Consider the following 26791-nt stretch of genomic DNA (forward strand, 5'->3'; position numbering starts at 1 on the left):
TACACCAACTGATTTGATGACTGGAGAGCCAGAAGGTGATCAGCAAGGCTCACTCCCCCTTCAACAGCCCGATATGGCCAGTGCAGAAGGCAAATGGGGAATGGAGACTGACTGCGGACTACCGTGGCCTGAATGAAGTGACTCCTCTGATCAGCGCTGCTGTGCCGGACATGCTGGAGCTCCAGTACGAGCTGGAATCGAAGGCGGCCAAGTGGTATGCCACAATTGACATTGCTAATGCCTTTTTCTCCATTCCCATTGCAGAAGAATGCAGACCACAGTTTGCTTTCACCTGGAGGGGAGTACAGTATCAATGGAATTGGTTACCTCAAGGCTGGGTCCATAGCTCAACCATCTGCCATGATGTGATCCAGACTGCCTTAGAGAAAGGTGGAGCCCCTGAGCATTTGCAGTTCATCGATGACATCATTGTATGGGGTGAGACAGCAGAGGAAGTTTACCAGAAGGGTAAGAGGATAATCAACATCCTGCTGGAGGCTGGCTTTGCCATCAAGAGAAACAAGGTGAAAGGGCCTGCCAGGGAGATCCAGTTTCCTGGACGCCACATCCCTCAGGAGGTGGTGAACAGGGTAGCCACGAACAAGAAAGAGACACTGTCCTTTTTGGGGCTTGTGGGCTTCTGGAAAATGCACATTCCCAGGTACAGACAAATTGTGAAGCCTCTCTTCCATGTAACAAGGAAGAAAAATGATTTTGTGTGGTGACCTGAGCAGCAGGTGGCGTTTGACCAGATCAAACAAGAGGTGGTCCATGCTATGGCTCTGGGACCTGTTCGAACTGGGCCAGAGATCAAGAATGTGCTGTACACTGTGGCCGGTGAGAATGGTTCTACATGGAGCTTGTGGCAGAAGGCTCCTGGTGAAACCCGGGGCAGGCCCCTAGGTTTCTGGAGTAAGGGGTACAAAGGCTCTGAGGCCAACTACACCGCGACAGAGAAGGAAATCCTAGGTGCCTATGAGGGCGTCTGGGCTGCCTCTGAGGTAATTTGGACTGAGTCACCTCTATTTCTAGCTCCGAGGCTTCCAGTCCTGACCTGGATGTTCAAAGGGAGAGGCTCAACCCCACATCATGCCACAGATGCTACCTGGAGTAAGTGGATAGCCCTGATAACTCAGTGAGTTCGGATGGGGAGCTTCAAACGCCCTCGCATAGTGGAAGTGATCACCAACTGGCCAGAGGGTGCTGACTTTGGAATGCCACCAGAGCAGACAGTGACCCGTGCTGAGGAGGCTCCCCCATATAACGATCTCCCTGACAATGAGAAGGGCTATGCCCTATTTACAGATGGGTCCTGCCGGCTTGTAGGAAGCAAGTGGAGATGGAAAGCATCTGTCTGGAGCCCAACAAGGCAAGTGGCGGAAGCAAGGGATAGAGAAGGCGAATCCAGCCAGTATGCAGATGTAAAAGCTGTCCAGCTGGCCCTGGATATAGCAGAACAAGAGAACTGGCCAGTGCTGTACCTCTACACTGACTCCTGGATGGTAGCCAATGCCTTGTGGGGGTGGCTGAAGGAATGGAGGAGGAATGGGTGGCAGAGAAAAGGGAAGCCTGTTTGGGCTGCTGACCTGTGGCAAGACATCGCTGCCTGCCTGGACAGGCTGCCAACAAAGGTACAGCACATTGATGCACACATCCCCAAGAGCAGAGCCACAGAGGAGCACAAACACAACCACCAAGCAGACCTGGCTGCTAAGATCTCCCAAATAGACTTGGACTGGGAACACAAGGGTGAGCTGTTCTTAGCTCGCTGGGCCCATGACACTTCTGGCCACCAAGGGAGAGATGCCACATACCGGTGGGCTAGGGACAGATCTGTGGACATCTCTATGGAGGCCATCTCACAGGTCATCCATGAGTGTGACATCTGTGCTGCCATCAAGCAGACCAAGTGCATGAAGCCTCTGTGGTATGGGGGGGGAGGTGGTCGAAATATAAATATGGAGAGGCCTGGCAGATAGATTACATCACCCTTCCTCGGTCTCACAGTGGCAAGCAGTATGTACTGACCGTGGTGGACGTAAGTGCAGGGTGGCTGGAGACCTATCCAGTATCTCATGCCACTGCTCGCAACACCATCCTGGGTCTAGAGAGACATATCCTGTGGAGACTCGGCACCCCTGGGAGGATTGAATCAGACAATGGAACTGTGGCCGGTTGACGTTGCCCCCTTAAGAAAGGGAATATGGTGGACGGAAGTTGGTAAACGGAAGGAATAGTCTAAACTAATTTCATTGGATGAGTGGGAGGAAGCACTTCTGAGCTGGGACTATACTGGACATTTCCAGCACTTCTCAGTCAGTCTTGCTTCCGCCTCTTCTTCAGGCAACAGCTTTCTGTCCTGGGCTTTCTGCCAAGGCTCCGGCCTTGAGAGAAAAACAGATAACAGGCCTGTATTAACTCTTTTCCAATTAACACAAACTGCTTCTAACATTTTTTTTTCTTTCCTCTCTTTTCTCTCTCTTCCTATCCCACTCTGGGGAAAGGGGAGAGCGGAGGTGGGGAACCCCCTCTGTCCAGAGGGGGGTCACTCTCATTTCTGTGTTACTCTGTTGTATATCTTTGTATATATTGTAGATATTGTAAATTTGTAAATAATCCCCTGCAAACCCTACATCGCTTTGTAAATATAGCTCCACTGCTTTGCTAATTCAGCTTGCGAGTTTTTTTTTCCTTTCCCTTCAATTTTTTTTCCCTTTTACTTTACAAAGGGGGAAGGGAGGAGGCTTCTTGGCCTTGCCCTTCCACCCACCACATTTTTTTTTATTGGCGTACCCAACGTGCGGCAGATAATTAGTTTAATTTATTATTTGATTGATTTAGTGTTTTCTAGCTGAATTAGCAAACATGAAGGTATTGTGGTTTGTGGAGCGATTGTTCTTTTCAATTTTTGGGGCTCTGATTTACAGGTATTGTTTGGGTTTGATTTTGGATTACCTGGGCAAATATTTGGTGCGGACAATCTATATGTGGGTTATGTATAAAGTTAAATTATGGTATGGAAAATGTATTAATTTATTATGGCCAGTGAGATACAGGAATGTTACCTCCACCACTCTCCCAATTGAGATAAAGAGTTTTAAGATTCCGCCTGAGGAGACAGTAACTTTAGGTGATGCCTGGGATCCAAAGGTGATTTATTTGGTGTGTATAATTCTGCTGCTGGTGATAACTAATGTGTATTCTCTGTATTCCTGGCGTCGGGAGAGAAAGGTGTCCAGAGCTTGTTTTGTTATTAAATCTAGATCAAAAAGAAAACGCCGTGGCTCTAGGTCAGTCCCAGAGACATCTAGTGACGAAGAGTGTGCAGAATCCGTGTCAGTTAAAAAGAAGGCTAAAAAGTTAATTGGTAAAGCAGCTCTAAATGACTTTGCTGATTCTGGCAAGCAGCCAAGGGCATCGGCTGGTATCAACATGGCACCTACTCCTTCTCCCACTCCTTCTTCTCCCTCTTCTTCTCCGTCGGCCATTAATGGAGCAACGTCACTTCCACCCACTCCCTCGGTGGGACCGGAAGTCACTGCCCCAGCAGCTGATTTATCTCAGGACCTGTCAGCTTCCATTAAGGTGGCTGTAAATTCAAACACAGCTCCAGTTAAGGTGGCTCCTTTAAAGACTAGAGCTGCAAAGGCCCAAGATGGAGAGGAAGAGGTGGAGACTGATCCTGGTGAGGGGCCCTCTACTCTAAAAGATCCTGCTCAGGAGGAAGAGAAGGTTTGTTTTAAAGATCTAGCTAACCTAGTGAGATCAAAGCAGGATAGAGATGAAGCTAGGAAGGCAGCTGGCAAAGGTGGTTCTCAGCTTAAAGAGATCCTTAGGAGAATGACAGCAGGATTTTACGGGCAAAGAATTCAGGGAGACGAGGAGGAAGATGATATTACGGACTGTTCGTCACCACGGGAAGAATTGAGAAATGTCCGTAAAGATTTCACCAGGGCAGATAAGGAGCCAGTTCTAGCTTGGCTTAGTAGATGTTATGATACAGGTGCTTCAGCTCTAACAGTTGGAGACAAGTCAGCAGCTCAGTTAGGAACTCTCTCAAGGGACAATGGAATAGATAGACATCTAGGCGAAGCTCTCGGTAAGGTTAATCTGTGGATACGCCTTTTAATAGCGGTTGCCCTGAGATACCCTTCCCGAGATGATCTTCCATGGAATCCTAAACCCTGGACTACCATAGATGAGGGAATTAAGCGCTTGAGAGAATTTGCTGTTAGAGAGCTACTCTATGGTGAACATGAAACTCTGAATCCTGATGACGTTCCTGTGGGTATTGGTCTTGCTAAAAAGATCATCAAACTTGCTCCTTCTAATTATGCAAACATTCTGGCAAGCAGAATTGTGTCAAGAAGTTATGGTGGAGCTTCTCCCACGGTTGGCCAATTCAGTGATCAAATGAGACAATTGGAGGATAGCATGACACGTGGTTCTTTGGTTTCGGCCATTAAAACGATGTCTGGTGATATACAGAATTGCATAAGAGAGTTAAAAGATGAATTTAGAAACTCCATATCCCAATTGGCACAAAGGGATAATTTCAATTCTTCCTCCAGATGGGTACAAGTTTCATCTGTGAGGAATACACGTCCTCCAAGGAGGTCATTCCAAAACAGGACATTCCAAAACAGGTCGTTCCAAAACAGACCACCAAGGCAATCACGTAGAACTATTTGGATAACTCTGCGTGATCAGTTTGGTGAGAACATGAACCGCTGGGATGGCCAACCAACTTCTAATCTTTTCAGGAGACTGAGAGAACTGCAAAGTGGCAGAACCCAAGGTAGCAATACCAGAAGGGTAGCTGTTACTTCCACAGTTCCCCAGAACGACTCTTATGGCTCCAACAGTGGCTCCAGTTATAACACGCAAAGTTATAACCCTGCACAATATGTGCAATGCACATGTGCGCATGTTCCCCATAACTAGGGGTGCCCTGCCTCCCGCCAGGGGGAGGAGAGGGATAACAGAGATAACAGAATCTATTGGGATGTGTACATCCAGTGGCCTGGCACTTCGCAATTTCGGAAGTACAGGGCCTTGGTTGACACAGGAGCTCAGTGCACCATAATACCATCAAATTATCAGGGATCGGAGTCTATAACTATTCTGGGAGTCACTGGTGGATCTCAAGAGTTAAGTAAGGTAGAGGTTAATATAAGTTTAACTGGTAAACAATGGAGGAAGCATACAGTTGTGACCGGACCTGACGCACCTTGTATTTTGGGAATTGATTTTCTGAGAGAAGGGCGTTTCAAAGACCCTAGAGGTTACAAATGGGCTTTTGGAGTAGCTTCAATAGAAATTGATGGACAAAAATTGAAGCTATCTGCCAGACCTGAACTTTCTGATGAATCTGCAGTTGTGGGACAACATAAGATACAGGACATTAAATTGCCGGTTGCTTCTCAGACTGTGCATCACAGACAATACAGAACCAACCGTGACTCTTTGTTGCCCATTCAGAATCTGATTCGTCAGTTGGAAAGTCAGAAAGTCATCAGCAAAACTCATTCCCCTTTCAACAGTCCAGTGTGGCCTGTGCGGAAGCAGAATGGAGACTGGCGTCTGACAGTAGACTACCGAGCCCTAAATGAAGTAACACCACCTATGAGTGCAGCAGTACCAGACATGATGGAGATACAGTATGAGCTGGAATCCAAAGAGGCCAAATGGTATGCTACCATAGACATAGCTAATGCATTTTTCTCTATTCCCATAGCAGAGGAATGCAGGCCTCAGTTTGCTTTCACTTGGAGAGGAATCCAGTACACTTTCAACAGGCTGCCAATGGGCTGGATCCACAGCTCAAGCATCTGTCATGCAGTGATCCACGATGCTCTGGAGAAAGGCGGTGCGCCAGAACACATTCAGTTCGTCGATGACATCATCGTCTGGGGTAAAACTGCTGAGGAAGTCTTCAAGAAAGGTAACAAAATCATTGACATTCTTCTGGATGCAGGTTTTGCCATCAAGCGAGACAAGGTGAAAGGACCTACCACAGAGATTCAATTTCTGGGAGTGCGCTGGCAAGATGGACGCCGACACATTCCAGTGGATGTGGTAAATAGAGTCTCTACCATGGCAAGTCCCACAAACAAGCAAGAGACCCTACGTTTCTTGGGGATAGTGGGATTTTGGAGACTGCACATTCCTGGATACAGTCAGATTGTGAAACCTCTGTATGATGTGACTCGAAAGAGAAACCATTTCCACTGGGGACCTGAACAACAAGCAGCCTTTGACCAGATAAAGCAAGAGGTAATTCAAGCAATGGGTCTGGGACCTGTCCGAGATGGTCCAGACATTAAGAACATTTTGTACACGGCTGCAAGTGACAATGGTCCAACCTGGTGCTTGTGGCAAAAAGCTCCAGGTGAGACACGTGGACGACCTCTTGGTTTCTGGAGTCGAGGTTACAGAGGTTCAGAGGCTAACTATACTCCAACAGAGAAAGAAATTTTAGCTGCCTATGAAGGAGTAAAAGCATCTTCTGAAGTGATTGGAACTGAATCACAACTTCTTCTAGCTCCCAGATTACCAGTTTTGAATTGGATGTTCAAAGGCAAAGGATCCACACCACATCATGCCACAGACTCAACCTGGTCCAAGTGGATGGCTCTGATAACACAGAGAGCTCGAATGGGAAATCTTGAAAGACCTGGTCTAGTGGAGGTGATCTCAAGTTGGCCTGAAGGCATCAACTGTGCCAAACCTCCAGAGGAGAAAGTAACTCGTGCTGAGGAAGCTCCTCCTTACAATGACCTTTCTGATGATGAAAAGCAATATGCTTTGTTCACAGACGGTTCCTGTCGTCTTGTTGGGAACAAGCGAAGGTGGAAGTCTGCAGTGTGGAGTCCAACACGCCGAGTTGCAGAAGCAAAAGATGGAGAAGGAGAATCCAGTCAGTTCGCAGAGGTAAAAGCTGTCCAGCTAGCTCTCGACGTAGCTGAACGTGAGAGATGGCCAAAGCTTTATCTCTACACCGACTCATGGATGGTAGCCAATGGTCTATGGGGTTGGCTAAAGAACTGGAAGAAGAGTGGTTGGCAGAGAAAAGGAAAACCCATTTGGGCAGCCAACCTGTGGCAGGACATTGCTGATCGGATCGAGAGAATTCCAGTGAAAGTGAGACACATCGATGCTCACATTCCTAAGAGCAAAGCTACTGAGGAACAGCAACACAACCATCAGGCAGATCTAGCTGCAAGAGTTTCTCAAGTAGACATGGACTCTAATCTTGATCTCGACTGGAAACACCGAGGTGAGATATTCTTAGCTCGGTGGGCTCACGATTCGTCAGGACATCAAGGCAGAGATGCAACATACCAATGGGCTCGTGACAGATCCATAGACATTTCCATGGATGCTATCACACAAGTCATCCATGACTGTGACATTTGTGCTGCTATTAAGCAGGCAAAACGACTTAAGCCCTTGTGGTATGGTGACAGATGGTCCAAGTACAAGTATGGTGAAGCTTGGCAGATTGACTACATCACTCTACCACGTTCTCGTTCTGGTAAGCAATACGTGCTTACTATGGTAGAGGCAAACACTGGATGGTTGGAAACTTATCCAGTTCCACATGCAACTGCACGCAACACCATTCTTGGTCTGGAGAGACAGATCCTGTGGAGACATGGAACTCCAGAGAGGATTGAGTCAGACAACGGAACTCATTTCAAGAACAACCTTGTAAAGAACTGGGCAAAAGAGCACGGTATTGAGTGGATATTCCACATTCCCTACTATGCACCAGCTTCAGGGAAGATTGAACGCTACAACGGTTTGTTGAAGACCACTCTCAAAGCCATGGGGGGTGGATCTTTGAAAAACTGGGAAAAACATTTAGCACAAGCAACCTGGCTGGTAAATAGTAGAGGTTCAGTGAACCGAGCTGGACCTGCACATTCAGATTTGCTACGGAAAGTAAAAGGTGATAGAGTTCCTGTTGTTAGAGAAAAGAATCTGTTAGGTAAAACTGTTTGGGTATTCTCACCCTCAGAAGAGGCTAAACCTGTCCGAGGGGTGGTTTCAGCTGAAGGTCCTGGTCACACTTATTGGGTAATGCAAGAGAATGGTGAAATTCAGTGTATTCCACAAAGAAATTTAACTTTAGCTGAAAGAGGTTAATTTCAAACTGTTGTACAGCTACATCGCATCCAGAGGAAGAATCAACGAGGAATCTACGGTGCACGAACCCTGAGATCCCTGAGAGCCCTGAGTCAACTAAGAGACCCTGAGATTCCCTGTTTCCCTTTTCTTCGCTTCGTCGGTGAAGAAATGAACTGTTTTCCATTTTTCTCATTTTCTGATTTTCTTGGACTTTTGAATCATCTACATCTGAGCATAGCCGGAATGGACTATGAACTTTACTCACGAACTGTAAATATCGTTTTGGATTGGATGGACAGTATGAACAGCCAATGAAATTGTTTAGAAGGGGTGGACTGTGGCCGGTTGACGTTGCCCCCTTAAGAAAGGGAATATGGTGGACGGAAGTTGGTAAACGGAAGGAATAGTCTAAACTAATTTCATTGGATGAGTGGGAGGAAGCACTTCTGAGCTGGGACTATACTGGACATTTCCAGCACTTCTCAGTCAGTCTTGCTTCCGCCTCTTCTTCAGGCAACAGCTTTCTGTCCTGGGCTTTCTGCCAAGGCTCCGGCCTTGAGAGAAAAACAGATAACAGGCCTGTATTAACTCTTTTCCAATTAACACAAACTGCTTCTAACATTTTTTTTTCTTTCCTCTCTTTTCTCTCTCTTCCTATCCCACTCTGGGGAAAGGGGGGAGAGAGGGGAGAGCGGAGGTGGGGAACCCCCTCTGTCCAGAGGGGGGTCACTCTCATTTCTGTGTTACTCTGTTGTATATCTTTGTATATATTGTAGATATTGTAAATTTGTAAATAATCCCCTGCAAACCCTACATCGCTTTGTAAATATAGCTCCACTGCTTTGCTAATTCAGCTTGCGAGTTTTTTTTTCCTTTCCCTTCAATTTTTTTTTTCCCTTTTACTTTACAAGGGGGAAGGGAGGAGGCTTCTCGGCCTTACCCCTTCCATCCCACGACAGGAACCCACTTCAGGAACCATCTCATAAGGGACTGGGCAAAGGAACATGGCACTGAGTGGATTTACCACATCCCATACCATGCACCAGCTGCAGGGAAGGTCAAGCGCCAAAATGGCTTGCTAGAGACCACCGTAAAAGCCATGGGGGGTGGAACCTTCAGGAACTGGGCAAAGCACCTAGCTCAAGCCACTTGGTTAGTGAACAGCAGAGGATCTGTGAACCGAGCTGGTCCTGCCCAGTCCGACCTGCTGCAAACAGTGGATGGAGATGGAGTTCCTGTGATTGCTGAGAAGAACCTGCTGGGGAAGTCAGTGTGGGTTTTCCCTGCTGCTGGTGGGGGTAAACCAACCCGAGGGGTGGTCTCGGCTGAGGGTCCTGGTCACACGTACTGGGTCATGTTAGAAACTGGGGACATTCAGTGTATCCCACAGCAGAATGTGACTCTGGCTGAGAGGGGATGAACTCAGAGGAGGCAACACTCATCAATGTAATTATGTGAATAGCTATAAGTTGTTCTAAGTTTCTCCATCCTAGCTTAATACCAGCCCAGCATCCAGGACTCAACGTACCCACTGCACACCAACTCAGAGAGCTCCTGCATCATCTCACCTGCACCTGTTCCTGATGTCCCTACAGCAACAGACTCTTCCTGATGTCTCTACAGCAATGGACTGTTCCCTATGTCCCTACAGCAATGGACTGTTCCTGATGTCCCTACAGCAACTGACTACTCCTGATTTTTTTTTTTGTTCCCTTTCAAAGACAGACTGACAGCAGTGACTGGCTGGAAAGTAGCCCTGAGGAGAGAGACTTGGGGGTGCTGGTGGACAAAAAGCTCAACATGAGCTCTCAATGTGCACTTGCAGCCCGCAAAGCCAATCAGATCCTGGGCTGCATCAGGAGAAGAGTGGCCAGCAGGTCGAGGGAGGTGATCCTCCCCCTCTACTCAGCCCTGGTGAGACCCCACCTGGAGTACTGTGTCCAGTTCTGGAGCCCCTATTACAAGAGGGACGTGGAGGTGCTGGAGCGTGTCCAGAGAAGGGCCACAAGGATGATCAGAGGGCTGGAGCACCTCTCCTATGAGGACAGACTGAAGGAGTTGGGGCTGTTCAGTCTGGAGAAGAGAAGGCTCCGAGGTGACCTAATTGTGGCCTTCCAGTATCTGAAGGGGGCCTACAGGAAGGCTGGGGAAGGACTTCTCAGCATCTCAGGTAGTGATAGGACTAGGGGGAATGGAATGAAGCTGGAGGTGGGGTGATTCAGGCTGGATGTGAGGAGGAGGTTCTTCACCATGAGAGTGGTGAAACCCTGGAATGGGTTGTCCAGGGAGGTGGTCGAGGCCCCATCCCTGGAGGTGTTTAAGAGCAGGCTGGATGAGGCTCTGTCCAGCCTGATCTAGTGTGGGGTGTCCCTGCCCATGGCAGGGGGGTTGGAACTAGATGATCCTTGTGGTCCCTTCCAACCCTGAATGAAACTATGAAACTATGATTCCTGATTCTTCTCCACATGCCTGCCCAGTTCAAACACCACCTACACTGACCATCACCGGAGAGAGAGAGAGACTGCCTTGGGAGAGAGCGATCCGGGATAACAAGGGACTTGCACCAAGGATTCAAATACCACATGTCAAGATTGCATGAAGGGGCTGTGGCAGAAGGGAGGAAGTGGAACAGAGGGGTGGATTGTGGTGGGTTAATGCCTTTTTCTGAAAACAAAAGAACAAAGCAGGGTGGAGGGCTTGCGGGTACTTTACCCTCCCTGCAGGGCGTTTCCCCTGGGAAAGCTGAGTCTGTTCCACTCCCCCCTCCCTGCCCAGCCAGGGTATAAAAAGCAGGACATCATAGCTGTTGGATCTCCTTTTGGCTCCTGCCTCTGCTGGATGAGAGCTACTGCAGCTGCCCTCCTGCTCCTCAGCCACGTGGCCAGACCTGATCCTTTCCTCTGCTGCCTCCACACCTCCTCAGAGAAAGACTGGTTTTGTATTATTCTTTTCTGTCCCACTCCCATCCATTCTTGTTCCTTGCCCTTGTGAACTTTTTTTTCCTGTTATTGTCATATATATAATTTAAAGAAAAATTCTTCACCTCTCTACTTCCAAGCTGACTCCAGATTGTTGTTTAGTGGATTTGATCCTTACCTTTTTTTTTTTTTTTTCCTCTTCCTGTTTGGAGGGAGGAGGGGGGAAATGGGGAATTGATTCTCAGCCTTTTCCCCATTTGAGCTTTTAACTCCCAGTTATGGCTCAAACCACTACACGGTCCAAGCCACAAGCTGACAGCTTAGACAGCAGTTTGCTGTGGGGGATGGTGTCAAAGGCCTTGCTGAAGTCCAGGTAGACTACATCCACAGGCCTCCCCATGTCCACCAGACGGGTCACCTGATCATAGAAGGAGATCTGTTTGGAGAGGCAGGACCTGCCCTTTGTAAATCCATGTTAGCTGGACCTGAGACCTTGGCCATCCTTCAGGTGCACAGTTATTGCCGCCAAGATAATCTGCTGCATCATTTTCCCTGGCACTGAGGCCAGGCTGACTGGCCTGTAGTTTCCAGGTTCCTCCATCTGACCTTTCTTATGGATGGGGACCACACTGGCCAGTTTCCAGTCATCTGGCATCTCAGCGGTGAGCCAGGACTAGAGGAAAATGATGGAGAGTGGCTTGGCCAGCTCATCTGCCAGTACTCCCAGCAACCTAGGATGGATCCCATCTGGTCCCATGGACTTGTGAGTGTCACAGTGGCTCAACAGGTCCCGAACTAATTCCTCATGGGTTACCGGGGCATTACACTACTCCCAGACCCCATCGCCCAGCTCAGGAGGCCACTTGTCCTGAACTCCTTCTCCCTTGCTGTTAAAAGTTGAGGCAAGGAAGGTGTTCAGGATCTCAGCCTTTTCCTCATCTTCAGTCACAGTGTTCCCCTTCAGGTCCAATAAGGAGTGAAGGCTCTTCTTGCCCTTCTTTTTTGTGTTAATATATTTGTAAAAATGTTTTTTATTGTCTTTCACAGAGGTGGCCAGCTTCAGTTCCAACTGGGCCTTTGCCTCCCTAATTTTTTTCCTACATAGTCTAACAACTTCCTTAAACATACCTCAAGAAGCCTTCCCCTCCTTCCAAAGGTGATAGAGCCTCTTTTTTCCCCTTAAATCCTCCAGGAGCTGCTTGCTCATCCAGGCCGGTCGCCTTCCCCGCTGGCTTGTCTTTCGGCACATGGAAACTGCCAGTTCCTGTGCCTTCAAGAGCTCCTGTTTGAAGTACGTCCGACCATCCTGGATCTCTTGGTTCTTGAGGGCTGCTATCCACAGAACTTTCTGAGTGAGTTTCTTAAACAGGCTGAAGTTTGACCTCCGGAAGTCCAAGCTGAAGGTTCTGTTGGTGCTTTTCCCTATCTCCCTGCATTTTGAAAACTTCACTATCTCATGGTCACTGCACCCTAGGCAGCCTCCCATGGTCACGTCTCACTCCAACCCTTCTGTATTGGAGAACAGCAGGTCAAGCAGCTGCATCAGGAATCTGTCCCCCATGCACTCCAGGAATCTCCTGGACTGCCTCCTATCTGCTGAATTAAGTTTCCAGCAGATATCTGGCAGGTTGAAGTCACAAACAAGGACAAGATCTGATGATCTTGAGACAGCCTCCAGTTGTTTGTAGAACATATCATCAGCCTCCTTATCCTGGTTGGGTGGTCTGTAACAGACTCCAACCAGGATGTCAGATTTGTTAGGCTGCCCTCTGATTGTAACCCACAGGCTCTCAATCCCTTCATTTTCCACCTCAAGTTCTGTGGCAGAGAGTGACTCCCTAATATACAGAGTCACCCCTCCTCCCTCCCCTGTCTCTCTTAAAGAGCCTGTATGCCCCCAGTGTAGCACTCCAATCGTGCGTGTTATCCCACCATGTTTCTGAGATGGCAATTACATCGTAGTCACCCTGGTGGACCAGGACTTCCAGCTCCTCTTGCTTATTGCCCATGCTGCGTGCATTGGTGTACATGCACTTCAGCTGGGCTGCCAACTTGTCAGTTGACCTTAATTTGTGCTGTACTCTTTCCTCTGCAGAGGGACTGATTTCCTCACCTACCCCCTTCAGACCTAGTTTAATGCCCTCTTAATGAGCCCTGCCAACTCTAGTGCTAGGTCTGTGTACAGAAATCAGGATTTATCTGACTTCACATTTTTAGGAATTCTGTAGATTAATATAAATAATGATCTCAGGATTAATTTTTGGGAAAAAAATCATCACCTTGTGCCATCTGAAAAATCACAGGGTATCCTTATCATTTACACAGTCAATAATCAGGAGTACCTTCCACTAGATCAAGTGGACTCAGAACCCATCTATCATGGCCTTGAAAACTTCTAGGGTTGGAGCATCCACAACTTCTCTGGGTGACAGTGTGGATTGAAGAAAACAATTTAATCACTTTTGATTCTGAAATAGTGTGCTGGTAAAGAAAGAGATGCACTAATTGAAATGAAACTTTGGGAGGCACTAGAATAGAAAGTGGACAAGATAACGAACATCTGTTGTTGACTTCAGTAGTACAAGTAGTTTTGAAATGCTCAACCAATGACTGTTTCGATAAGTTTTGTTTTGCTAGGATGGAAAAGTACTGCTAGAATCAGGCTTGCTTTCTGCTGATGCAAAAGGATATATGCATATCCTACAATAAATCTTTATTCTGAGCTATCTACAGTGTTGAGTGTCTCCTTCCTAGATACTGTGGGGGTCTGTGCCTTAATATGCCACAGGTGACCTGTTCCAGTATCTCACAACCCTCACCATAAAGAATTTTTTCTACTATCTAATGCAAATACACTCTTAATTAGAAAATATTAATCCTAGTCTTATCACTACACTTCCTTTTAAAGAATCCCTCTTCATCTTTTCTATAGGCCCTCTTTAAGTACTGGCCACCATCTAGACTCCTGAGAACCTTTTCGTCTCTAGGTTAAACAAATTCAACTCTCAGTTGGTCCTCACATAGGAGGTAATCCAGCCACATGATGATTCATAGCCCTCCTCTGAACTCTTCCACCCTTTCTATGTACTTAAAAAGAGGAAAATGTTTCTTGGTTTCAACTTAAGAATGAATGCTAAGCAGATTTTAAGGCCTTCCACATGGAACTACCTGTAAAATCAGTGGGACACAGCTGGGAGATTCTCAGACAAAACATCAGTCAGAAGATTTAATATCTGCACCATTGCTTGTAAAGAAGCTACTTGAAGGGATAGGCCATTTTTCTGGTGTTAGTTACAGTCCTGACTCTGTTATTTTGCTCAAAGGTACCAGAGTTCAAATTATGCTAATATGAACCCAGCTTTGTGTGGTGAAGGCACATTATGCCCAAATATCGAACCTTGTCGCAGCATGTGGATAAGTTCCCTCTCCTTCAGGAGGAAGACAAAAGCCAAGGCATTAGCCAGGCCAGCACGCACCCAGGGCATGCAGTGCTCATGCAAATAGCAAGTATGGGCATAATTCTAGCTTCACGCTTTCTATAGGCTGAAGCCAGTTGTTTATGAGAATGACCATTGGTCACACCCAGCCTCGAGGAATCTATAAGTATCACCCCAATTGGTAAACAAGTTGCCCCCTCTTTCACTTTGTCTCTGTGCGGGAGAGGAGCCGCCACATGTGCCGCTCTGAGCCCTGTGAACCTCAGGGAAGACTAAAGCACTGTTCGTGCCTATACTGCACCAAACCCGGGACCACTCTGAGTGTCCCACTATTCCTTTAAACTCAGTAAATGAGAATCTACCACTTAACGGAGCTGCATTCTCTCCCCGAGGCCGTTTACATCAGCCCTGAGATTCACTGTAGCAGGGCCATCCTCGTAGCTTTTGTTTGCTGTCGTGTCCGCCAAGCCCGCCTACTGGCAACCGTCGCCCCACTCTGCCATGCAAGCCGACTCCGAGGGCCAACCCCACGGGCCAACCCCAACCAGGACCAATCCCTATTGCCTGGAGGAATCGACTGAGTCCAGAAGGGTGCCTGTTTCCGAGCTAAGCCCAGGTTCCATTATTCCCTCTCCACTGCTGCAGAGAGAGGAGACAGTAACCCAACGCTGCCATCCAACTTGACTAGGAACCAGTCCAGCGACAGTAGTCTGATGGACCTCCACCTTGCTACGAATAACAGCTAGAGTATCTTCCACGTGTTTTCCATCCACTAGTACTCAGTTCAAATTATCCACGTCTAGCAGAGTAATTGCTGACGCATAGAAAGATTATAATATTGCTGTGTATAGCTGGGAGCCACCCGTGTCCTGCCAAGTCACCATCTATTGGCCAAGCAGTAGAACTGCACCCTTCATTATATAAGTATAGAAACAGTCTGTAGTTTAATTAAGTTCTAATCATAACACTAAGCCACTTATCGAATGTATTTCACGAACGTGCACTAGAACATGTATATAAGTCAGTGATTCATTGGTTATTAAGAATTTTATAATTAATAAAAATAATATTTTCATAAATCATATTTAATATTAATAAATTTAATAACCTCTTCACAACACTTTGCACCCACTCAGTGCCTTTCTTAGTGTTTCTTACTGGATGGACAATGATACAGACATTTGCAACTACGTCAGCTGCTTTCTTGCTGTTGTTTCTTAGTATCATGCTAAAGGCAGCTGTGTCTACACAAGATATTCCCCATTAATAACATTATCTAGTGTCTGTTCAGTCTTATGGGTTTGCTTGTATTGATTTTGTTGAGCTCTGGGCTACAATATTGCCTTTCTGATGTGCAGTGAATAAGTTAGAGAAATTGCTTTATACTTACAACTAAGTCTCTTCATGTTTTCAGTCACAAACTCTGTAAGCTGAGCAAATCTCTCTACAACTACCTTAAGGGAGGTTGCAGACAGATGGAGGTTGGTCTCTTCTCCCAGGCAACCAGAAAAAGAGGACACAGTCTCAAGTTGTGCCAGGGGAGGTTTGTCTGGAGGTTAGGAAGAAGTTCTACACAGAGAGAATAATTGCTGGTTGGAATGGGCTGCCCAGGGAGGTGGTGGAGTCATGATCATTAGAGGTGTTCAGGAGGAGACTTGATAGGGTACTTGGTTGCATGGTTTAGTTGGTTAGGTGGGTTGGATGATAGGTTGGATGCAATGATCTTGAAGGTCTCTTCCAACTTGGTCTATTCTATTCTATTCTATTCTATTCACTTAGGTTGTCACTCAAAACCCATTAAGTTGACCAACTCATATGTTGCAAATAATCTATCTGAAGTGTAACTGATTCTGATTCCTGCTGATTTGGATTTTTGCAAAATTACTTAGTCATCCAGTGATGAATGAAATTATAGAAATTATCACTAATAAATTTGAAATGGCAAATAGAAATCAATTATTCATATGTTTAAATAGGTCATTTGTTAGATATTTCTGGAATTTCACTTTCTGAAAACAGCAATAACAAGCTATACATGATGATGAATATATCTGGTAGTTAAACTTGTACAAAACTGAGTCTACATAAAATAAATTTATGTTTTGAAAGAGAATAGAGGTTTGGGGTTTTTTTTTGGTTTTTTTTGTGTTTCAGATTTCTGCTTGCAAGCTTTGGTCATAAAGTGTCACAGCTGAAACCATTAAAATTTGAGTACAACAGTTTTTAATGAGGGCTATATTTTCACTTAGAAAAAATATAAAGGGGCAGGATCATGTACATCATAGCTAGTTTGGTAAAATTTGCGTCCTTACCTAAGTGAGATCTTATGTAAGATCGTTAACAGTGTGTTTAGGTTGACTAATTTGACCTTGAAGTGGCAAAAAGAATTTTAGCAGAACCCAGTTCTATTTAGGAGGAAGAAATATGTAAGTCACAAGCAAAAGAATGAATCAATTATTATGTATGTGCACACATATATGTTTTATATCTATATATATGTTTAAAGATAAACAAGACAGAGATGATATAGATATGGGCACAGACAGATACAGACACCCTTTTTTCTGTATATGTACTCCATGAGGGGTAATATATAACATATAGAGAGTGATAATGACTTTAATCTGAAAACCACATATAAGTAAACAAAGCCGGATTAAAAATTAAAAAGAAAAATAAAAAGATGATTCCATAGTATAATCAAAAAACAAGAAAAATAATGGTAAATTCCCTTGGTGACTTTTTTAATTATTTCAAAGATAATTTTATTATGTAAACCTATAGCTAACATTTTGTCTCCATATCTATTATTTTGCATACACTACAGGACTAAAATAGCAAAACTGAAACCCAGAGAGCACAATACTAAAATGCAAAAACATTTCTAGAAGGCTGTGTATGGTATGCCAAAGAACAGCCAACTTGCATTGTCTTAGTAATTCTGTATTGTATCACTGAACATTAGCTCTATTTCACCCATTATGATGCAGAGATTGCTTGCTGTGTTCCCAGGGTTCTTTATTTGTGAAAGAGCAATAGTACTATCTGCCAAAACAGTCTTGCCCTGTTAGAGCAGTTTTAATTGATCTGAGCCATAGGACCCTGCCCAGTCCTATTACACTTACAGTGAACCAATTGATGAATATCACTCTGTGAGATTATAGCTGTTAAGAGTATAATGGTCAGTTAATTTAATATCCTACCCAACTAGAACACAATTAGCATGCCAATAAGTAGTCATTTTATCTAGTTATCCCATTTCATAGAACACTGTGGGTCTGATGCTTTGTCTATCTTTTAGGTAAAAATTACTTCTTGTATTGGCAATAAATTTTATCTACACTGTGGTCATGGGAGAGAGATAGAAGAGGTTGTCTTTAGAAAGCAAGCACTGCTTTAAATTGCTTCTTTAGAACAATTATATTACCCAAGCAAAATGACAAGTAATGGGCTTTTTATATTTTATATATTTTTTCCAATGAAAATATGTTAACGATTCAATGGAAAACTAGTTGATAAGTAAATATATTATTTTCAAGTTTATGAGAGCAGACTGTAAATAGAGAAAACAAAACAAGTGCAAACAGACATACAAAAAAACTATTTTTCAATTGTTTTTTATTTAGTAGCTCTGATAGTTGAAGATATATCACTTAATTTAAATAATTCCTTTCTGGTTTCAAATTGATTCAAACAGTATCAGCAGAGCAGCATGCTTGGAAAGAAATCAGTTAGTAACTAAGTACTTCCCAGAAATCTTATGTAAGTTTGTATGAAAAAAAGCAAACATCAGAATAGAAATATAAAGTTCTTAGTCCAGCTTTTTGAACGCATTCAAAAAGCTCCCTTTGATTTCATATCACTGACAGACTATAATAGATCAAAAGAATAGAATAGAATAGAATAGAATAGAATAGAATAGAATAGAATAGAATAGAATAGAATAGAATAGACCAGACCAGGTTGGAAGAGACCTTAAAGATTCCAACCCATCAACCAATCCAACCCACCTAAACAACTAAATCATGGCACCAAGCAACCCATCAAGTCACCTCCTGAACACCTCCAATGATGGTGACTCCACCACCTCCCCGGGCAGCACATTCCAAAGGGGAATCACTCTCTCTGCATAGAACTTCTTCCTAACATCCATCTTAAACTTCCCCTGGCACAGCCTGAGACTGTGTCCTCTTGTTCTGGTGCTGGCTGCTGTGGCAATGCCAGCGACGAGCAGTGTGAGCAATCTGGCAGTGCAGGTCTAGAGCCTGACATGGTGGTAGGCCATGCTCAGCGTAAATGCAGAGCCAGCTAGCGGTGTAGCAATACAGTGCTGTGCCTGCAGCATGTAACTAAAACAAGGCACTGGTAGCTATAAACATGGACAGTTATCTTGGGACAACAGGACATGCACCTGCATCAACAACCTTGCTTGTCATTAGTAGTTGGACCAATAATCTGTAATAGTGCGATGGGAACCAATGAAGCCATGCCAACAAGGCACTCTGAGTTTATATAAGTTTTAGAAGTTCCCTTGCTACGCACTTCTGCCTTTCCTGTCTCTTCTTCTACACTTTACTGTGCTATAGTTGCACTACAGGCCTCCTCCATAGGCATGCACCATAGGCCTGAAACACTGGAACAATAAAGGAACAATACTCGATCATATTGGTCAGCCATATTGATTCCAATCTCCATCGCCCCCATATCTGGTGCCCGAACATACATGGATTCAAGGGATCCTTGGACTACAATACTGATTGACTCAGCATAAAGAGGTACCTCTGAGCGATACGGAAATCCGGTTGAATAGCACTGCCCCATTGCTGAAAAAATTAGCAGTGCGCACGCTCAAAAAGGAAGTGAATCTCACCTTGGCCCGGTGACTGACCAGGGAAGGGCAAGGGGAAGCACGCCACAGAACAGAAGAGGCTGTGCTACACGCCCTCCACCTATCCTCTCCATGAGAGGTATTACTAGCAATTCTGGGATTTTAAAAGGGCTATTAGCCTGGGCCTGGACTCATCCCCACGGCAAATAATCTTTTACTTCTGAAGCACGGGACGAAATTGCAGCCCAGCTGTGGGATGAGGTGCTACATACTTAAAAAAAAGCTTTTAGCGATAGCACTGTGTGACAGATCATCACGTACATTGCAATCAAAAAAAGCAGAGCAGTCTACTCCCGATTCAGCTGCTGCGGCGTTTGCTTCTAACCGAGACAAAAAAGGGAGACTCGGAAGGCACACCCCGCCCTCCGCCCCCCCTCCTCTCTCCCTGCGCATCGTCTGCCGCTCTGTCAGCATCCTCCTCACAATTTCAATTGCCCACTACTCCTTCTACATGAATCGCGGCTCTCTTATTACTGTCCTTTTGCGCAGAATAAATCTGCTCCTGCCATGTCAATAGCAGCAGAAGTGAATCCCGATCGAAATGATAAGGTGTGTGAAATCAAAATGGAGGTCGCTACACATGAGGAATTAGACAAAGAAGATGCCACGTCCGCCATCTTGGTGAGCACACCATGTTTATTAAGACACCACCACAGCCGTCTGCACCCAGCAGAGAAACCCATTAAAACAAAAAACAAAAAACAAACAACAAAAAAAAAGCAGTGAAACCTGTGGCTCGGCATTTTTGATCCCCTTCATCAACATCTTCCTCTGATACCGCCAGCGATGGCTTGCACTTGGAAGATGATAGGACCGACACTGACAGGCCAGACAGTGGCAACTCTGCCCTGTAACTCCTCTTAGAAAAAAAAAATGGAACACTTGGAGGCTCGTGATTGCGGCATTCTCATGAGCCCTGGCCGCCCCAATGGTGGTCCCCACCACCCCAGCAGCGCTGAGCCTGGCAGCCCTCAGCCCAGCGGTGCTCACCCCAGTGGCACCCCACACCCTGGCAGTTCTCCTGGCGATGCCTCCCACGACCCCCCATGGACCCCGCGAGTACCGGTGGCTCCGATCAAGGCGGCATCGACCGACACACTGCCGATAACAGCACTGACACTGGCAGCGGACAGCCCATGGTGGCGGCAGAAACGGCCCCTTCCCCCCAGCAGTTTCAGCTGCGCTACACTCCCCCCGCCTCCTACATTCCAGACATTATCAGCAGAGTATAGCACTCCGACAGAGATCCCAATTGAGTCCCGATAGGGCGACTGGGAGGTGGGAGGGACAGGCAACTATCCCGCTGCACTGGTGGAAAAGTATTGTGGGAAATGTAGTCACAGGTGGAGAAGGTTAACAATGACTAATCTCTGGACTAACAAAAGTTAAAGGAAGCTAGACAAGCCATAGCTACCTATGGGCTACAGTCAGGATACACAACTGCTGTAATCAATCAGTTGTTTTCAACACATTTGTTAATCCCTTTTGACACACGTATGTCAACAAATGGTGTTTATTACATGGTCTGAGAGCGATCATGGAGGAGATGGGTGCCTTACAACCTGGCCTCCCAACTCCCAGTCCCCACAAATTGGGACCTGATTATTATTCATTTGAAGGATTGTTTTCTTTACAATTTGCTCACACCTGGAGGATTCAACAAAGACTGCATCTACTGAGTCATCGATTAAGGCAGACTCCACCCACCGATATCAGTGGGTAGGCTCAAGGCACTCTCTTCCCACTTAGATAGACCCATTGTGACTTTCTCATCTACAAGTCTATGGATGATATTCTGATTGCAACAAAAAAGTTACATCCTAAAACAGTCTCTCTGAGTTTCAGCCCCTGTCAGCAAGCCTCAAAGTCACACCTTGCAACTTCTCAATTAAGTGGCAATTCACTTGCAAATGCCTTGGAAGCCACGCCCCGGCAGCCAGCAGACTCTTTGCAAGGTGTCACCGCTAACCATCTCATTGGGGCGAGATCTTTGCCAGATCATATCAGCAATTGCAGCTTCCTGATTGTCGTGGGATGGAAGGGGTAAGGCCAAGAAGCCTCCTCCCTTCCCCCTTTGTAAAGTAAAAGGGAAAAAAAATTGAAGGGAAAGGAAAAAAAAAACTCGCAAGCTGAATTAGCAAAGCAGTGGAGCTATATTTACAAAGCGATGTAGGGTTTGCAGGGAGATATTTACAAATTTACAATATCTACAATATATACAAAGATATACAACAGAGTAACACAGAAATGAGAGTGCCCCCCCCCCCTCGGCAGAGAGGGGTTTCCCACCTCCGCTCTCCCCTCTCTCCCCCCTTTCCCCAGAATGGGATAGAAAGAGAAAGGAAAGAGAGGAAAAAAAAGTTAGAAGCAGTTCGTGTTAATTGGAAGGGAGTTAGTATACAGGCCTGTTATCTGGTTTTCAAGGCCGAGGCCTTGGCAGAAAGCCCAGCACAGGCAAAGCTGCTGCACGAAGCAAAGACGGAAGCAAGACTGACTGAGAAGTGCTGGAAATGTCCACTTCACTCCCACTTCAGAAGGTGCTTCCTCCCACTCGTCCAATGAAATTAGTTTAGACTATTCCTTCCGTTTACCAACTTCCGTCCACCATGTTCCCTTTCTTAAGGGGGCAACGTCAACCGGCCACAGTCCACCCCTTCTAAACAATTTCATTGGCTGTTCATACTGTCCATCTAATCCAAAACGATATTTACAGTTCGTGAGTAAAGTTCATAGTCCATTCCGGCTATGCTCAGATGTAGATGATTCAAAAGTCCAAGAAAATCAGAAAATGAGAAAAATGGAAAACAGTTCATTTCCTCGCCGACGAAGTGAAGAAAAGGGAAACAGGGATTTCTCAGGGTCTCTTAGTTGACTCAGGGCTCTCAAGGATCTCAGGGTTCGTGCACCGTAGATGTCTCGTTGATTCTTCCTTTGGACGCGATGTAGCTGTACAACAGTTTGAAATTAACCTCTTTCAGCTAAAGTTAAATTTCTTTGTGGAATACACTGAATTTCACCATTCTCTTGCATTACCCAATAAGTGTGACCCGGACCTTCAGCTGAAACCACCCCTCGGACAGGCTTAGCCTCTCCTGAAGGTGAAAATACCCAAACAGTTTTACCTAACAGACTCTTTTCTCTAACAACAGGAACTCTATCACCTTCTACTTTCCGTAGCAAATCTGAATGTGCAGGTCCAGCTCGGTTCACTGAACCTCTACTATTTACCAGCCAGGTTGCTTGCGCTAAATTTTTTTCCCAGTTTTTCAAAGATCCACCTCCCATTGCTTTGAGAGTGGTCTTCAACAAACCGTTGTAGCGTTCAATCTTCCCTGAAGCTGGTGCATAGTAGGGAATGTGGAATATCCACTCAATACCGTGCTCTTTTGCCCAGTTCTTTACAAGGTTGTTCTTGAAATGAGTTCCATTGTCTGACTCAATCCTCTCTGGAGTTCCGTGTCTCCACAGGACCTGTCTCTCCAGACCGAGAATGGTGTTGCGTGCAGTTGCATGTGGAACTGGATAAGTTTCCAACCATCCAGTGTTTGCCTCTACCATAGTAAGCACATATTGCTTACCAGAACGAGAACGTGGTAGAGTGATGTAGTCAATCTGCCAAGCTTCACCATACTTGTACTTGGACCATCTGTCACCATACCACAAGGGCTTAAGTTGTTTTGCTTGCTTAGTAGCAGCACAAATGTCACAGTCATGGATGACTTGTGTGATAGCATCCATGGAAATGTCTATGGATCTGTCACGAGCCCATTGGTATGTTGCATCTCTGCCTTGATGTCCTGACGAATCGTGAGCCCACCGAGCTAAGAATATCTCACCTCGGTGTTTCCAGTCAAGATCAAGATTAGAGTCCATGTCTACTTGAGAAACTCTTGCAGCTAGATCTGCCTGATGGTTGTGTTGCTGTTCCTCAGTAGCTTTGCTCTTAGGAATGTGAGCATCGATGTGTCTCACTTTCACTGGAATTCTCTCGATTTGATCAGCAATGTCCTGCCACAGGTTGGCTGCCCAAATGGGTTTTCCTTTCCTCTGCCAACCACTCTTCTTCCAGTTCTTTAGCCAACCCCATAGACCATTGGCTACCATCCATGATTCGGTGTAGAGATAAAGCTTTGGCCATCTCTCACGTTCAGCTACGTCGAGAGCTAGCTGGACAGCTTTTACCTCTGCGAACTGACTGGATTCTCCTTCTCCATCTCTCGCCTCTGCAACTCGGCGTGTTGGACTCCACACTGCAGACTTCCACCTTCGCTTGTTTCCAACAAGACCACAGGAACCGTCTGTGAACAAAGCATATTGCTTTTCATCATCAGAAAGGTCATTGTAAGGAGGAGCTTCCTCAGCACGAGTTACTTTCTCCTCTGGAGGTTTGGCACAGTTGATACCTTCAGGCCAACTTGAGATCACCTCCACTAGACCAGGTCTTTCAAGATTTCCCATTCGAGCTCTCTGTGTTATCAGAGCCATCCACTTAGACCAGGTTGAGTCTGTGGCATGATGTGGTGTGGATCCTTTGCCTTTGAACATCCAATTCAAAACTGGTAATCTGGGAGCTAAGAGAAGTTGTGATTCAGTTCCAATCACTTCAGAAGATGCTTTTACTCCTTCATAGGCAGCTAAAATTTCTTTCTCTGTTGGAGTATAGTTAGCCTCTGAACCTCTGTAACCTCGACTCCAGAAACCAAAAGGTCGTCCACGTGTCTCACCTGGAGCTTTTTGCCACAAGCACCAGGTTGGACCATTGTCACTTGCAGCCGTGTACAAAATGTTCTTAATGTCTGGACCATCTCGGACAGGTCCCAGACCCATTGCTTGAATTACTTCTTGCTTTATCTGGTCAAAGGCTGCTTGTTGTTCGGGTCCCCAGTGGAAATGGTTCCTCTTTCGAGTCACATCATACAGAGGTTTCACAATCTGACTGTATCCAGGAATGTGTAGTCTCCAAAATCCCACTATCCCCAAGAAACGTAGGGTCTCTTGCTTGTTTGTGGGACTTGCCATGGTAGAGACTCTATTTACCACATCCACTGGAATGTGTCGGCGTCCATCCTGCCACCGCACTCCCAGAAACTGAATTTCTGTGGTAGGTCCTTTCACCTTGTCTCGTTTGATGGCAAAACCTGCATTCAGAAGAATGTCAATGATTTTGTTACCTTTCTCAAAGACTTCCTCAGCAGTTTTACCCCAGACGATGATATCATCGATGAACTGGATGTGTTCTGGAGCACCTCCTTTCTCCAGAGCATCGTGGATCACTGCATGACAGATGCTTGAGCTGTGGATCCAGCCCATTGGCAGCCTGTTGAAAGTGTACTGGATTCCCCTCCAGGTGAAAGCAAACTGAGGCCTGCATTCCTCTGCTATGGGAATAGAGAAAAATGCATTAGCAATGTCTATGGTAGCATACCATTTGGCCTCTTTGGATTCCAGCTCATACTGTAGCTCCATCATGTCTGGTACTGCTGCACTCATAGGTGGTGTCACTTCATTCAGGGCTCGGTAGTCTACTGTCAGACGCCAGTCTCCATTCTGCTTTCGCACAGGCCACACTGGACTGTTGAAAGGTGAATGAGTTTTGCTGACGACTTTCTGACTTTCCAACTGACGAATCAGATTCTGAATGGGCAACAAAGAGTCACGGTTGGTTCTGTATTGTCTGTGATGCACAGTCTGAGAAGCAACCGGCAATTTAATGTCCTGTATCTTATGTTGTCCCACAACTGCAGATTCATCAGAAAGTTCGGGTCTGGCAGACAGCTTCAATTTTTGTCCATCAATTTCTACTGAAGCTACTCCAAAAGCCCATTTGTAACCTCTAGGGTCTTTGAAACGCCCTTCTCTCAGAAAATCAATTCCCAAAATTCAAGGTGCGTCAGGTCCGGTCACAACTGTATGCTTCCTCCATTGTTTACCAGTTAAACTTATATTAACCTCTACCTTACTTAACTCTTGAGATCCACCAGTGACTCCCAGAATAGTTATAGACTCTGATCCCTGATAATTTGATGGTATTATGGTGCACTGAGCTCCTGTGTCAACCAAGGCCCTGTACTTCCGAAATTGTGAAGTGCCAGGCCACTGGATGTACACATCCCAATAGATTCTATTATCTCTGTTATCCCTCTCCTCCCCCTGGCGGGAGGCAGGGCACCCCTAGTTATGGGGAACATGCGCACGTGTGCATTGCACATATTGTGCAGGGTTATAACTTTGCATGTTATAATTGGAGCCACTGTTGGAGCCATAAGAGTCATTCTGGGGAACTGTGGAAGTAACAGCTACCCTTCTGGTATTGCTACCTCGGGTTCTGCCACTTTGCAGTTCTCTCAGTCTCCTGAAAAGATTAGAAGTTGGTTGGCCATCCCAGCGGTTCATGTTCTCACCAAACTGATCACGCAGAGTTATCCAAATAGTTCTACGTGATTGCGTTGGCGGTCTGTTTTGGAGTGACCTGTTTTGGAACGTCCTGTTTTGGAATGACCTCCTTGGAGGACGTGTATTCCTCACAGATGAGACTTGTACCCACCTGGAGGAAGAATTGAAATTATCCCTTTGTGCCAATTGGGATATGGAATCTTTCAGATCCTTCATGCAATTCTCAATCTTTCCAGACAGAGTTTCAATGGCTGAAACCAAAGAACCACGTGTCATGCTATCCTCCAATTGTCTCATTTGATCACTGAATTGGTGTCGTAGTTTGGGCTGGGTGCCCTCTGCTACAGGGCTGCTTCCTGTGTCCAGAAGTCCAGCCCAGTGGGTGGACACAGGAAATTAGGTTATTTCCTACCATGATCCCTTGCACCACTATAAGTTTCGCGGCGGGGTCTGGCACTTGCTCTTTTCTTCCTCCTCCATCAGCCGGTAACATGGGGGAGAGATCTCCTGGCCTTGGGCCTGGCTAGGCCCAAGGCCACGGGGGGATGGGCAGTCTCAGATCTGGCCAGCTGAGACTAGCCTAGCAATGGGAGGGGGAAGAAGGAGCCCTGAGGGTCTTGGGTGTACCCTCAGGTAGGGATGGGTCTCTCTGGGTCTGTTTTTGGGTTTCTCTCTCTTGTCACTGTATTTTTAGTTTTTTTTTTTTTTCTGCACGCATTCACTGTTCTATTTAAACTTTCCATCACTTTTGCAATCTGTTTGTCTGAGTCGTTATTTCTGCGCGTGGTGGGGAGGGGGTCTGCCCCAACCCATTACATTTTGGCGCACCAACGTGGGGCTGGCTGTTCTGCCCACTCTGCAGATCGATTGCAAAGGATGGAGAGTTTAAATTCAGTTCTGGGCGTCGGTTTGGGTTTGGCAGTTGGGGGCTCAAGTGATGTTGCCGGGGCGACCGTGTGAGTTCTTGTGGATTGTGGGGGGATGACTGGTGCGCTGCCGGTGGCGCGGACCCTCTGCTATTT

The 26791-nt window shown here is 46.0% G+C and overlaps 1 long non-coding RNA gene across 1 annotated transcript; it reads right to left on the minus strand.

Annotated features, from left to right (window-relative positions):
• Window positions 1-19994: 19994 nt before the first annotated feature.
• On the minus strand, window positions 19995-20583 carry LOC137441718 (uncharacterized). The gene is made up of 2 exons (XR_010987487.1): window positions 20440-20583; window positions 19995-20235 (listed from the first exon to the last, which is right to left on the minus strand). It is a non-coding gene; the product is annotated as an uncharacterized lncRNA (long non-coding RNA).
• Window positions 20584-26791: the final 6208 nt, after the last annotated feature.

Source organism: Melanerpes formicivorus, unplaced genomic scaffold (assembly GCF_026170545.1).
Source record: "Melanerpes formicivorus ecotype bairdi unplaced genomic scaffold, bMelFor1.0.p_v2 SCAF_1, whole genome shotgun sequence".
Lineage (NCBI taxonomy): Eukaryota > Metazoa > Chordata > Aves > Piciformes > Picidae > Melanerpes > Melanerpes formicivorus.